The 15,555-nt window shown below is 50.8% G+C and overlaps 1 non-coding gene across 1 annotated transcript; it reads left to right on the top strand.

Annotated features, from left to right (window-relative positions):
- Window positions 1-7,491: 7,491 nt before the first annotated feature.
- On the top strand, window positions 7,492-7,624 carry LOC118146018 (U11 spliceosomal RNA). The gene has a single exon (XR_004731488.1). It is a non-coding gene; the product is annotated as a U11 spliceosomal RNA (small nuclear RNA).
- The last annotated feature ends 7,931 nt before the right edge of the window (window positions 7,625-15,555 follow it).

Below are 15,555 nucleotides of genomic sequence, written 5' to 3'. Positions count from 1 at the left end.
AATAAAATCTCTATTCAGAGTTCCTTCGTCTCTGTCAGGCCTCCTTCATTTCTGCACAGAATTCTTGACACTGACATAGTAACCAAACTCCCCTCAATTACTATTACACTCTTCAATTGCAGTTACCATGCTGGGGCAGCCAACTTCCCTTCCTTCTTACCCTATCTCTATCTCTCCCTCCCCAACCCTTCTTTCTTTGGTTTTTAAACCTAAATCTGACCAAGTCGTATACTTTCAGTGGCTCCCCATTGCTTCCTAGGCAAAATCCCAATTCCTGGATGTCACTGTCCAGCCTCAACTCTCAAAACTCTGCAATATTCCACACCTTTGACCCTGCTCTCTGATTTCCACCACCAAGCGTTTTGCTTCTGCATGTTGTTGTTGTTGTTGTTGAAAAAAGTCTAGCTCTGACCGGGCACGGTGGCTCAAGCCTGTAATCCCAGCACTTTGGGAGGCCGAGGCGGGTGGATCACGAGGTCAAGAGATCGAGACCATCCTGGCCAACATGGTGAAACCCTGACTCTACTAAAAAAATACAAAAATTAGCTGGGCACGGTGGCGCGTGCCTGTAGTCCCAGCAACTCGGGAGGCTGAGGCAGGAGAATTGCCTGAACCCAGGAGGCAGAGGTTGCGGTGAGCCAAGATTGTGCCACTGTACTCCAGCCTGGCACCTGGTGACAAGACTCTGTCTAAAAAAAAAAAAAAAAAAATGTCCAGCTCTATTGCCCAGGCTGGGCAATGTGGTGTGATCTCAGCTGACAGCACTCTTGCAACCTCCACCTCCCAGGCTCAAGACATTCTCCCACCTCAGCGTCCTGAGGAGCTGGGACTAAGACGCCCACCACCATACCTGGCTATTTTTTTTTTTTGGGGGAGCGGGATACAGAGTCCTGCTCTGTCGCCAAGGCTGGAGTGCAGTGGCTTGACTCACTGCAACCTCTGCCTCCCAGGTTCAAGAAATTCTTCTGACTCAGCCTCCAGAATAGCTGGGATTATAGGTGCCTGCCACCACGCCCAGCTATTTTTTTTTTTTTTTTTGAGACGGAGTTTTGCTGTTATTGCCCAGGCTGGAGTGCAATGGCACGATCTCGGCTCACTGCAACCTCCACCTCCCGGGTTCAAGTGATTCTCCTGCCTCAGCTTCCTGAGTAGCTGGGACTGTAGGCATGCACCACCATGCTCGGCTAATTTTTTGTATGTTTAGAATAGACGGAGTTCACCATATTTGTTAGGGTGGTCTCGAACTCCTAAACTCATGATCCACCCACCTCAGCCTCCCAAAGTGCTGGGATTACAGTGGTGAGCCACTGCGCCCAGCCTAATTTTTGAATTTTTAATAGAGATAGGGTTTTACCATGTTGGCCAAGCTGGTCTCGAACCCCTGACCTCAGGTGATTCGCCCGCCTCAACTTCCCAAAGTGCTGGGATTACAGGCATGCGCCACTGTACCTGACCTTGCCTCTGCTTGAGTTTGTTTTGTTTTGAGACAAGCTGTCACCCAGGCTGGAATGCAGTGGTGCGATCTCGGCTCACTGCAACCTCCATCTCCCAGGTTCAAGCGATTCTCCTTCCTCACCCTCCCAAGTAGCTGGGATTACAGGTGTGCACCACCATACCTGGCTAATTTTTGCATTTTTAATAGCGACAGGGTTTCACCATGTTGGCCAGGCTGGTCTTGAACTCCTGGCCTCATGTGATCTGCCCGCCTTGGCTTCCCAAAGGGATTACAGGCATGAGCCACCACATCCAGCGTTGCTTCTGCATTTTATGTTCATTTTTTTCCAACTCCTACCCAGCCTCCCTTTTTCACCATGCTAATTCCTGCTTCCTGGCTTCCAGTTAATTATACAACTTACTTTATTCAACAAATATTTGTTAGCCTCTACTGTGTGTCAGAAGCTATTGTAGACACCAGTATAAACAGCATGGATAAGGTTTCTTGTCACAGAGCTGACATTCTGGATGGAATAAACAGGCACTTAATTAGAAACTATCATGTATGTGTCATGGTGAAAATAAAACCATGATGAGCTAGGAAGATACGTGCGGTGGCACCCTCAGAATGCCTTCACTGGCCACCCTGGGCCTGTGTCTCCTTTGTGCCAGTGACACCTGTGACAGCTCTGCCCCACAAGGTGGGTTGTTGAGAAACATTAAGTTTACCCTGCCGCCATGGCTCCGTTGTAGAGAATACCTTTTAGTTTGCAATTAGTGGTAAGGGTAACAGCTGCCTACTTGGAATTTTTTGAGTTATTAGTAATAGTCACCAGTTAAGAGAGAATAAATATGTGGATCAGAATCTACTCGGGGCCTTCAGCCTGGAATGCTGTCAGCCCCTGAGGCTCTCAGCTCGGTCAGCTGCTGGCCCCCAGATAGACCCACTTTGCTGTTCTATCTGGGTGTCTGCCTCTCATTACCTTCAGTGCTGCCTGGGTGGGGGGTCTCCTGGCTGAGCTGGTACTTGGTAGTGTGTCTCCATCAAGACTCGGGGCCACCTGAGGGCAGAGCCTGTGTTAGTTCGCCAGTGTTTCCAACCAGACACTCAGAATGTTTATGAGCTGCAGAAGGCTTAACAGCATTCCACTGGGTAGAAGGCACCCCAGGAAGGGGAGTGTGGGCCCAGCCACTGGACCAGGTCTTCATGGTGCAATCTCATTCCAGGTTTACAATAATGTCACGAAAGAGATGTTATTATTATTTCATTATTATCAAATCATTTTCCTGAGACAGAGTTTCACTCTTGTTGCCCAGGCTGGAGTGCAATGGCACGATCTTGGCTTACCATAACCTTCGCCTCCTGGGTTCAAGCAATTCTCCTTCTTCAAGTAGCTGGGATTATAGGCATGTGCCACCATGCCCTGCCAATTTTGTATTTTTTCAGTAGAGACGCGGTTTCACCACGTTGGTCAGGCTGGTTTTGAACTCCCGACCTCAGGTGATCCACCCTCCTTGGCCTCCCAAGGTGCTGGGATTACGGGCACGAGCCACCATGCCTGGGCTATTTCATTATTTTGAGACAGTGTCTTGCTCTGTTGCCTAGGCTGGAGCACAGTGTTATGACCACAGCTCACTGCAGCCTCGACCTCCCAGGCTCAAGTGATCCTCTTGCCTCAGCCTCCCAAGTAGTTGGGACTACAGGCATACACCACCATACCTGGCTAACTTTTTATTTTTTGTAGAGACAAGGTCCTACTATGTTGCCCAGGCTGGTTTTGAACTCCTGGGCTCAAGCAATCCTCCCACCATGGCCTCCCAGAATGCTGGGATCACAGGCAAGAGCCACTGTGCCTGGTCTATTTCAAATTTTTTACACATGAGGAAATAGGCTTGCTGGAGCTCATGAAGCTACAAGGCTGCCTCGCCAGGATTCCAGGGCGGGTCTGTCACCTCCAAAACCCATGCTTTTAGTCACCACACATGCTGCCGCAGAGACAGAGTTTCCAGAAGTTCCAGTTTTGACAGTGAGGTCAGTACCACCAAAGCGTGTAGTGATGGGGTGGCAAGAGACTGAGATACCGGAGCTTTGAGAGGAAACCTCAGCCCACGGGTGGGGGAGTGTCACAGCAAGGTGTCAATGAACTCGGGGTGCCCTAGAAGGGGAGCTGTGTCTGAGCTTCCTCTGGAGGGATGTGTTCCCAGGCCCCAAGCTCATCCCTCTTCATCTCTCCCTCACCTTCCCCACTCTATTTTATGGGTTTTGTTTTGTTTTTTTGACAGAGTTGTTCTGCACACCCAGACTGGTGTGCAGTGGTGTGCAGCGGTACAATCTCAGCTCACTGCAAACTCTGCCTCCTGGGTTCAAATGATTTTCCTCCCTCAGCCTCCTGAGTACCTGGGATTACAGGCATGCACCACCAGACCTGGCTAATTTTTGTATTTTTAGTAGAGACAGGGTTTCACCATGTTGGCCAGGCTGGTCTCAAAACTCCTGACCTCAAGTGATCCACCTGCCTCAGTCTCCCAAAGTACTGTGATTATGGGTGTGAGCTACTGTGCCTGGCCCCCTTCTTAGCAGTCTCAACCCAACCCCACCCACAACCACCATGCCTCTGTTCTTGCCCTGCCCTGAGTCCTAGCAAACGGCCCCAGAGAGATGCTTCTAAACTCCCTCTCCGGTCCTAGGGGCACAAGGTTAAGAGGCCCAGTTAAGCTACCACTGGGAGAAGGAAGGAGCAAGGACCTCCCTGCTCCCCTCCTGGGCTTGTTGGGCACTGGAAAACAAAGGAATAACTCCCAAATCAGTCAGGTGTAGGCAAGAGAAAAATGGCTTCCCTCCAACACTCTAGGTATTTGGCTGGACTATGAACTAAATTGACTTAACAGGTCAACAGGTGAAAATACAGTTCTATTTACGTACATACTATGATGGTTAATATTGTCAATTTGATTGGATTGAAGGATAGGAAGTATTGATTCTGGGTGTGCCTATGAGACTGTTGCCAAAGGAGATTAACATTTGAGTCTGGGCTGGGAAAGGCGGACCCACCCTCAATCTGGGTAGGCACCATCTGATCATCCGTTAGTGGGGCTAGACGATAAAGCAAGCAGAAAAATTTGAACAGACAAGACCGGCCTAGTCTCCCAGCCTACATCTTTCTCTCATGCTGGATGCTTCCTGCCCTGAAACATCACACTCCAAGTTCTTCAGTTCTGGGACTCGGACTGGCTTCCTTGCTCCTCAGCTTGCAGGCAGCCTATTGTGGGACCTTGTGATCATGTAAGTTAATACTTAACAAACTCCTTTTTCTTTTTTTTTTTTTTTGAGATGGAGTTTCGCTCGTTACCCAGGCTGGAGTGCAATGGCACAATCTTGGCTCACCACAACCTCCACCTCCTGGGTTCAGGCAATTCTCCTGCCTCAGCCTCCTGAGTAGCCGGGATTACAGGCACACACCACCATGCCCAGCTAATTTTTTGTATTTTTTTAATAGAGACGGGGTTTCACCATGTTGACCAGGATGGTCTCGATCTCTTGACCTTGTGATCCCCTCGCCTTGGCCTCCCAAAGAGCTGGGATTACAGGCTTGAGCCACCGTGCCTGGCCAATATACTCTCTTTTATAGATATAGATATAGATAGATAGATAGATAGATAGATAGATAGATAGATAGATAGATCCTATTAGTTCTGTCCCTCCAGAGAACCCTAATACACATACGCAAGGGAGTACCACAAAACATGAAACTCAGTCGGGCACTGTGGCTCACACCTATAATCTCAGCACTTTGGGAGGCCAAGGCGGGCAAATTAAAAATTTTTGTCTCTATTAAAAATACAAAAAATTAGCTGGGCATAGTGGTGCATGCCTGTAGTGCCAGCTACTCAGGAGGCTGAGGCAGGAGAATCACTTAAACCTGGAAGGCAGACGTTGGAGGCTGCAGTGAGCTGACATTGCGACACTGCACTCCAGCCTGTAAACAGAGCGAGACTCTGTCTCAAAAAAACAAATAAGTTGTCCGGAGCAACCCTCTTCCTGATATACTCTTACTAATGTAAATTTCCATTATGGATGTAAATTACAAAATAGCGACCTAAAAGGAAGAAGCTGAAACAAAATTAACATAAGCAGAGAGCTTATTTGGGCCAAGTTTGATGATTATAACCTGAAAGCGCAGAATCAACTTGTCCTGAAAATATACTCTGATTAGCAGCAGTTGTAAATAGATTTTTAAAGGCAAAAAAAGGAGCCCAGGTGCAGTGGCTCATGCCTGTAATCCCAGCACTTTGGAAGGCCAAGGCGGGTAGATCATGAGGTCAGAAGTTCGAGACCAGCCTGGCCAGTGTGGTGAAACCCTGTCTCTACTAAAAATACAAAAATTACCCGCGTGTGGTGGTGTGCACCTGTGATCCCAGCTACTTGGCGGCTGAGGTAGCAGAATCGCTTTAACCCGAGAGGCAGAGGTTGCAGTGAGCAGAGGTTGAGACAGAATGAGACTCTGTCTCAAAAAATAAATAAGCAAAGGCAAAAAAGGAGGACAGGAAGGCAGGAGGACCAGCCTGGGCAACAAAGTAAAACCCTTGTCTCTACAAAATAATAATAATAAGCCTGATGTGACATGTGAGTGCCTGTAGTCCCAGCTACTTGGGAGGCTGAGGTGGGAGGATTGCTTGAGCCTGGGAGACAGAGGCTGCTGTGAGCCATGATCATGCCACTGCATGGGTGATAGAGTGAGACCCTGTCTCAAAAAAAAAAGAGAAATAATAATAAAAAAAAACTTATAACCAAGATGGCAACAGAAGTGACCTCTGGTCATCCTCACTGCTCATTATACACTAATTATAATACATTAGCATGCTAAAAGACACTCCCATCAGCACCATGACAGTTTACAAATGCCATGACAACACCAGGAAGTTACCCTTTATCTCTAAAGGGGAGAGGAACCCTCAGTTCTGGGAAATCCCTACCCCTTTCCTGGAAAACTCATGAATGATCCACTCTTATTTAGCACATGATCAAGAAATAACTCAAGTGTAGTCAGTGAGTAGCCCATGCTGCTGCTCTGCCTATAGAGTAACCTTTTTTTTTTTTTTTTGAGATGGAGTCTCACTCTGTCAGCCAGGATGGAGTGCAATAGTGCCATCTTGGCTTACTGCAAACTCCACCTCTGGGTTCAAGCAATTCTCCTGCGTCAGCCTCCTTAGTAGCTGGGAGTACAGGCACCTGCCACCACACCCAGCTAATTTTTTTTGTATTTTTACTAGAGATGGGGTTTCACCATCTTGGCCAGGCTGGTCTTGAACTCCTGACCTCAGGATCCACCTACCTCGGCCTCCCAAAGTGCTGGGTTTACAGGTGTGAGCCACTGCGACCAGCCAGAGTAACCATTCTTTATTGCTTTAGTTTTAAAAAAAAATTTTTTTTTTTTTTGAGATGGAGTTTTTCTGTTGTTACCCAGGCTGGAGTGCAATGGCACAATCTCAGCTCACCGCAACCTCCGCCTTCTGGGTTCAAGCAATTCTCCTCCCTCAGCCTCCTGAGTAGCTGGGACTACAGGCGCGCACCACCATGCCCAGCTAATTTTTTTATTTTTAGTAGAGACGGGGTTTTCACCTTGTTGACCAGGATGGTCTCGATCTCTTGACCTCGTGATCCACCCGCCTTGGCCTCCCAAAGTGCTGGGATTATAGGCGTGAGCCACCGCGCCCGGACTAAAAAATTTTTTTTAATTTATTTTATTTTATTTATTTATTTTTGAGATGAAGTTTCGCTCTTGTTACCCAGGCTGGAGTGCAATGGCGAGATCTCAGCTCACCGCAACCTCCGCCTCCTGGGTTCAAGCAATTCTCCCACCTCAGCCTCCTGAGTAGCTGGGATTACAGGGACACGCCACCATGCCCAACTAATTTTTTGTATTTTTAGTAGAGACGGGGTTTCACCATGTTGACCAGGATGGTCTCGATCTCTTGACCTCGTGATACACCCGCCTCGGCCTCCCAAAGTGCTGGGATTACAGGCTTGAGCCACTGTGCCCAGCCAAATTTATTTATAAAAAGGGCTTCTGTCATAAGTGGCACATGCAGGGCAACTTGATTGCTCTTCGTGCAGAATGGACATCAAGAGATTTTGGAAGCATAATTTTTGGTACTTGGGCAGCTGATGATCGTTGGTCCCGGTGCCCTAAAAAAAAAAAGCCAGGTGCAGTGGTTCATGACTGTAATCCCAGCACTTTGGGAGGCCGAGGCAGGAGGATCACCTGAGGTCGGAAGTTCGAGACCAGCCTGACCAACACGGAGAAACCCCCTCTGTACTAAAAATATAAAAATTAGCCTGGCATGGTGGCACATGCCTGTAATCCCAGCTACTTGGCAGGCTGAGGCAGGAGAATCGCTTCAACCCAGGAGGCAGAGTTTGCAGTGAGCCGATATCGTGCCATTGCACTCCAGCTTGGGCGACAAGAGCAAAGAAAATCTCTCTCAAAAAAAAATGTTTTTCAAAAGTTTAGCTCTTCAGAGCTACTCCTATGTCTGCAGTTTCTCTGAATAACCAGCTCAAAATATGCCAAAGTATTACATTTTGGGCTGGGATATTCTGGTCTCCTACAGTCGCATTTTGGGGTGGTGTGTCCTGAGCCCCAGCACAGGCAAGGAGCCTGGAGATACTCTAGGAGGTGATGGGGCCATTCTGGCGCTAGGGAACTGAACTTTTTGTTTGTGCTCTGTTCCACACGTTCCTCAGGTCCCTGTGATGTGTATCTCTCAGAATCCCCATCAGAGTGGAGGAAACAGAGGCTGGCAGGCAGGTACCATAATGCAGTCGAGTCTGTTAGTGCCAGGCAGGGCTTGCACCTAGGTCTGTCCACTGGATTAATACCAAGGTCTCTGCTCTTTCCTCATCCCTCCCAGCAACCAACCTTTCCCAAAATTTAGGCACAGTCCTTTAACAAGAGAGCAATGAGACTGTGTGGTGCATTGATACAATGAGATGTGACAGAACAGCAGAAAAAGAACAAACTCTAGCTGCGGCATGGTTGGATCCCACAGGCAATGTTGAGGGCAGAGGCCAGACGTGAAGGGGCACAGACCGCATGGTTCTATTTATACAAAGCCCAACAGCAAGCTGGTCTGAGCCATGAGGTAGGGACCCCAGGGGGAGAGGGAAGACGGAGCCAAGAAGAGGCAATGATTGGCTTCTGGGTGCTGGTCACTCTGTTCACTTAGTTATGAGTCCATCGTTGAGTGGTGGGATTTTCATGATTGTGCACTTTTCTGTATGTCTGTTACACTTCAGTTAAAAACTTAAAAATTTTTTGGGCCGGGCGCGGTGGCTCAAGCCTGTAATCCCAGCTCTTTGGGAGGCCGAGGTGAGTAGATCACGAGGTCAAGAGATCAAGACCATCTTGGTCAACATGGTGAAACCCTGTCTCTACTAAAAAAATACAAAAAATTAGCTGGGCATGGTGGCGTGTGCCTGTAATCCCAGCTACTCAGGAGGCTGAGGCAGGAGAATTGCCTGAACCCAGGAGGCGGAGGTTGCGGTGAGCCGAGATCGCGACATTGCACTCCAGCCTGGGTAACAAGATCGAAACTCCATCTCAAAAAAAAAAAATTTTTTTTTTGACAAGAGGCCGGACTCAGTGGCTCACAGCTGTAATCCCAGCACTTTGGGAGGCTGAGGCTCTAATCACAAGGTCAGGAGTTCAAGACCAGCCTGGCCAACATAATGAAGACTCATCCCTACTAAAAACAAAAATTAGCCAGGTATGTTGGTGCATGCCTGTAGTCCCAGCTACTTGGGAGGCTGAGGCAGGAGAATCACTTGAACCTGGGAGGTGGAGGTTGTGGTGAGCTGAAATTGCACCACTGCACTTTAGCCCGAGCAACAGTGTGAAACTCTGTCTCAATAAATAAATAAATAAACAAACAAAGGCCAAGTACAGTGGCTCACACCTGTAATCCCAACACTTTGGAAGGCCCAAGTGGGAGGATCCTTTGAGATCAGGAGTTCGAGACCAGCCCAGGCAACATAGTCTTTACTAAAAACAAAAGATTAGCCGGGCATGGTGGTGTGCACCTGTAGTCCTAGCTACTCAGAAGGCTGAGGCAAGAAGATCACTTAAGCCCAGGAGGTTGAGGCTGCAGTGAGCTATCATTGCACCACTGCATCCCAGCCTGGGTTACACAGCGAGACCCCATCTCAAAAAAATGAATAAGGCCAGGTACAGTGACTCACGCCTGTAATCTCAGCACTTTGGGAGGTGGAGGCAGGAAGATCACCTGAGATCATGAGTTCAAGACCACCCTGGCCAACATGGTGAAACCCTGTCTCTACTACAAATACAAGAATTAGCCGGGCATGATGGCACACACCTGTAGTCCCAGCTACTCGGGAGGCTGAGGCAGAACAATCGCTTGAACCTGGGAGGCAGAGGTTGCAGTAAGCCAAGATCACATCGCTGCACTCCAGCCCGAGCAACAGAATGAGACTCCATCTCTAAATAAATAAAATAATAAAATAAGCAAGGAGAAGTGGGGGTTTGTTGGTCCAATGAGGGAGATGTGTTCCATGTGGTGACAGACTCGGTGACAGGGATCTTCTACGGGACAGGGACCCCGTCTATTACCCTGGACAGCTGCTGTGCTGCCTGCAAGGACTGGGAGCTTAGTTCCCCGACCTGGGATTGCCCCCACGCTCAGAATGCTTGCTAGGGAGTCTCTCCATACCAAGGAGTGAGACCTATGTCTCTTGAGCCCTTGGTCTCTCTGATCCCAGGGCTCAACATGCTCCCTCCCAAGTGGGGCACTAGGGATAGATCCCAACCCTTGGGGATGCGTAGGGGAGCTGGCCTAGGCCTCCAGTGTGACTGACTGTCACACCAGGTGCCCCACCCTACAGCCGGCCCCCAGATCTGCTTACACACGGGCTGGGCAAACACTAGGTCTCCCCACCCCAGGCCTGCCCTCTCTCCATGAAAGGCTCTGGCCCAGTAACTGCTCTGGTCCAAATATGGAGCTTTGAGGCCCAGGGAGGGTGCTGCACCCCAATCCTCTGGGGCCAGCAGGTAGAAATGCCTCAGCTGCCCCTCCCCTCCACACCTTCTAGAGCTTGCCACCTCCCAAAGCATCTGAGCTGAAGTTGGTAAGAACCTGAGTTTTGGCTGGCGCAGTGGTTCACGACAGTAATCCCAGCACTTTGGAAGGCCAAGGCGGGCAGATCACCTGAGGTCAGGAGTTTAAGACCAGCCTGACTAACATGGCCTTTACTAAAAAATACAAAAATTAGCCAGATGTGGTGGCAGGTGCCTGTAATCCCAGCTACTCCGGAGGCTGAGGCAAGAGAATTGCTTGAACCCAGGAGGCGGAGGTTTCAGTGAGCCAAGATTGCGCCACTGCACTCCAGCCTGGGCTACAGAGCAAGACTCCATCTCAAAAACAAAAACAAAACTCAGTTTTGGGTCTCCAGTATCCCCCCTGGCCTGGTCTCTCCTCCTGGCACGTCAAGTGGGTACTAGGCTCCAAGCCCTGGGGCTGGCCAGAGGGAGGGCTTCAGGGTGAGGGTGCGAAGGAGCCAGCCCTATGCTATCGGAGGGCAGCTGGGGCCTCTCCAACTGCCTGTGGAGGAATGACTCTTGGGGTGAGAGCACCAGTAGGAGATTCTAGTGAAGCCACAGGAAGGGCCCAGTGCCCAGAGGAGGTGGGTGAAGAAGGGGCTTGAGGGAGGAGGTACAGGCCTACACTGGTGTGCTGGGTGACCTTGAGGATGTGCCTTTCCCTGAGTCAGCCTTAGCTTCCCCATCTGCAAAATTGGGGCGCTACTGCAAAGTCCAGCAGGAGAAGGTGGAGAAAGAGACGTCCTCATTGGAAGAGCTGGTTTGGGAAACCTAAGCAGGCAATGATCAAGGGAGGGGGCGGGACAGAAATAAGGGTTCCTGAAGGGTTTGCTCTTCCCGGGGCACAGCTGTTGCTAGGCGTCCAGGGGGCGGGCCCAGACATAGCTGTCGGGGGTGGGGTTGAGGGTGGAGGATTGTGCTCTAGGCAGGCACAGCTGTCCCGGCTGGGGACCCCAGGGGTCTGGCAGCCTCCAGAGGGAATGGTGCAAGCTGAGGGCTGGGTGTGCCTGCCGAGAGCCCATGGTGGTTAACCCCTTCAGGAACGGAGACCGCAGACAGCAGCATTATGTGATGAGGGCAAGATCACCGCGTTTGCACCCGGTGGAGGGGGACCATGGCTCCAGCTCGGTGAAGACCAGCTTCTCAGGCCTCGTTTCCCTCCATCATGGGCTGGCCCCAATCCTAGCCCCTACCAGGCTGTAAAGCGCATCCAGGCCCTCTGCCTTTAGAGACCCTAGCCCAGGCTCACAGCTCCAATACCCATGGGCCTTTTTTTTGAGACGGAGTTTCACTCTTGTTACCCAGGCTGGAGTGCAATGGCATGATCTCGGCTCACCGCAACCTCCGCCTCCTGGGTTCAAGCAATTCTCCTGCCTCAGCCTCCTGAGTAGCTGGGATTACAGGCACGTGCCACCGTGCCCAGCTAACTTTTTGTATTTTTAGTAGAGACGGGGTTTCACCATGTTGACCAGGATGGTCTCGATCTCTTGACCTCGTGATCCACCCGCCTCGGCCTCCCAAAGTGCTGGGATTACAGGCTTGAGCCACCGCGCCTGGCCAGGGCCTTTTTTTTTTTTCAGATGGAGTTTTGCTCTTGTGGCCCAGGCTGGAGTGCAGTGGCGTGATCTCAGCTCACCACAACCTCCGCCTCTCGGGTTCAAGCGATTCTCCCACCTCAGCCTCCCGAGTAGATGGGATTACAGGCACCATCATGCCTGGCTAATTTTGTATTTTTAGTAGAGACAGGGTTTCTCCATGTTGGTCAGGCTAATCTTGAACTGACCTCAGGTGATTTGCCTGCCTTGGTCTCCCAAAGTACTAGGATTACATGCATGAGCCTCCGGGCCTACCCAACCCAGGGGCCTCTTGCCTCTAGACCCCTGATCAGCTTAAGGTGGGTCCCCACTCCTTTTCATTGTTCCTGGACACCAGTCTCACTGCTGGGGCCCTCAGAGGGCCCTAACTGAGCTCCGCATACCTGGACCCCTGGAGCCACATACCCCACCTTCCCCATTCCATGTATCCAACATTTAGGAGAGGGGCCACCATGTAGTGGTTCCCCCACAGCTCCCAAGTGTGACGTCCCTGTGTGGCCCACCTGCCCAGCATTGAGCTAGACATGGGGACAGTTTCACAACACGCCGAACTTCGAGGGCATGTGCTGCCCCATGCCACCCACGGTGCCTGCTCTTGGCGGCTTGAGACCTCACGACGACAGTCAGTGAACATGGCTGCCTAGTCCTTTGTCACCAATGAGGGGAAGCCACTAGTGTCCAGGCCACCCCTCAGCCTCACTTGCTGCAACAGTGCCCCCGCCGTGCCACAGCAGGACCCCAGAGAGGCACAGGGCCTGGCCTTCAACCGCCAGAGCAGCCACAGCTGGCTCTAACCCTGCTCCCAGCTCTTGATCTGCCCTCAACTATGGCTTTCCGACCCCTTCTCTGAGTCAAACAGCCTCCACCCCTTCGGAGGCTCCTGGCCTGCTCCCATTGCTCAGGGCCTCCTCCCTCCAACACTGGGGTGGCCTGTGCTAAAACCAACACCACATGGTGTGACCTCAGCCCCAGCCCTGCCAGTCTGTAGGGACTATTAAATGTTTTTTTTTTTTTTTTTTGAGACGGAGTTACGCTCTTGTTACCCAGGCTGGAGTGCAATGGCACGATCTCGGCTCACCGCAACCTCCGCCTTCTGGGTTTAAGCAATTCTCCTGCCTCAGCCTCCCGAGTAGCTGGGACTACAGGCACGCACCACCATGCCCAGCTAATTTTTGTATTTTTAGTAGAGACGGGGGTTTCACCTTGTTGACCAGGATGGTCTCGATCTCTTGACCTCATGATCCACCTGCCTCGGCCTCCCAAAGTGCTGGGATTATAGGCATGAGCCACCGCGCCTGGCCTTAAATGTTCATCTTAATGGAATTAACACTCCACAGCAGAGCCAGGCTTGGGAGCTCATGCCTGTAATTCCAACACTTGAGCTGAGGCAGGAGGATCACCTGAGCTCAGGAGTTTGAGACCAGCCTAGCCAACATGGTGAAACCCTGACTCTACTAAAAATACAAAATTTAAGTCGGGTTTGACAGTGCACAGGAGGCTGAGGTGGGAGGATTGCTTGAGCACAGGAGGTTGAGGCTGCAGTGAGCTGATTGTGCCACTGCACTTCAGCCTGGGCAACAGGGTTAAGGCCCTGCCAAAAAAACAAAAAAAAACCACAACAGAGACTCCTAAAGCCCCAGTACAGGCCAAGAGGTTCTCTTTGCTCACTTCAGCACAATCAGAAGCCAGGAACGTAGATGGACTTCACAGAAGCCAACATCCTGTGTCCAGGTCAGCACTGCATAATATGCTGGCATTGCAGACCAGAAGCAGGAGACACCACCCTGGTCCCCAGCACCGGGAACAGCAAGGTGGGGCGGGAGGGGCCTCTGGGGCCCATAGCTCCCATTCAGGAAGAAGTTAGGCCTCTCACAGCCACTGTGCAGGAGGGCAGCTTAGGGAGGGAAGGCACCTAGTCAGGCACACAGCTGTGGTTGTCCTTGGCTTGCTCCTCTTTTTCTTTTCTTTTCCAAGCTCCCGGTTACCTATTAAATGGAGTAACACCTCCTACGCTGCTGTGTTCAATTCTTGGCTCTGCCACCTACTGGGACTATGAGCAAGTTACTTTTCACTCTCAATTTATCTTTTTTTTGGAGAAAGTCTCACTCTGTCACCCAGGCTGGAGTGCAGTGGGGCTACCTTGGCTCACTGCAGCCTCTGCTTTCCACATAGCTACGATTACAGGCAGAAACCACCACACCCAGCTAAATTTTTTATTTTATTTTATTTTTTTCTTTTTTTTTTTAGAATCAGTGGTAATAAGTTTTTTATTTTTAGTAGAGATGGGGTTTCGCCATGTTGCCCAGGTTGGTCTCGAACTCCTGGCCTCAACTGATCTGCCCAGCTAGGCCTCCCAAAGTGCTGGGATTACAGGCGTGACACACCATGCCTAGAGTTTTTTTTGCTTTTGTTTTTAAAGAACAGGGTTTTGTTTGCTTTGTCACTCAGGCTAGAGTGCAGTGGCACAATCATGGCTCACTGCAGCCTCTGACTCCTAGGCTCAGGCAATCCTCCCACCTCAGTCTCCCAAATAGCTGGGATTATAGGTGCCAGCCACCACACCCAGCTAATTAAAAAAATATTTTTTTAGAGACAGGGTCTCACTATGATGCACAGGTTTTCTTGCACTCCTGGCCTCAAGCGATCCTCCCACTTCAGCTTCCCAAAGTGTTTCGGCTACAGGCATGAGCCATGGCACTGGCAATTTATCCTTAGAGGGAAGTAATGCCACCACAAGTAGTTCACCAGGCTCCACGGCAACATCTTCCCTCTCCCCAGACCCCATCTGTCCTCAGGGGTGTAGAACAACCTCTATTGCACATGGGGAGAGGATTCTAGGAAAAACTAGAAAAGCCTTCCCCCTAGTTTGAACTGACTACCTCCAAAGCCGGCAGCAGAAACCATCTGGTGAGTGGCGTCCCACTCCCTGGGACACAGTCCCTTTCAATCCAGCACAGGCTCTGGGCTGTCTACTGCCTGGCAGCGGGGGCTCTGGCTCCACCTGCCCATGGGCAGCCCCAGGAGTCACACCACACCTCACTGAGGCAGCTGCTGTGGAGGGCCCAGGCCACTGTGAAGACGGAGGAAGAGCGGGCGCAGACCTCAACTCTCCCTGCACTCAGCCAGCAGGGATGAAGGAATGGCCCCATGCCCTCCAACTGTGGCCATTTACCCTTCAGCAAGGGATGGCCATCTCAAGAAGTTTCTGCCTGGGACAAAAACACAATCTTCAAGGAACAAAGAACATGGGGTCCAGAATTCTGCCACAAGGAAAACTGGCTGTGTGATTCGTCATGCAAATTGCTTTCCCTTCCCAAGGAAGGGCTGTGCTGCCTTTCTTTGGGCCGGCCTCAGGTAAGATAGCTGCACAGACCACCCGCAGGTGTGCCCTGCCCACAGGTGAGAGGCCA

This window comes from Callithrix jacchus, chromosome 10 (genome assembly GCF_049354715.1).
Source record: "Callithrix jacchus isolate 240 chromosome 10, calJac240_pri, whole genome shotgun sequence".
Classification (NCBI taxonomy): Eukaryota; Metazoa; Chordata; class Mammalia; order Primates; family Cebidae; genus Callithrix; species Callithrix jacchus.
This window is presented reverse-complemented; position numbering and strand designations above follow the sequence as displayed.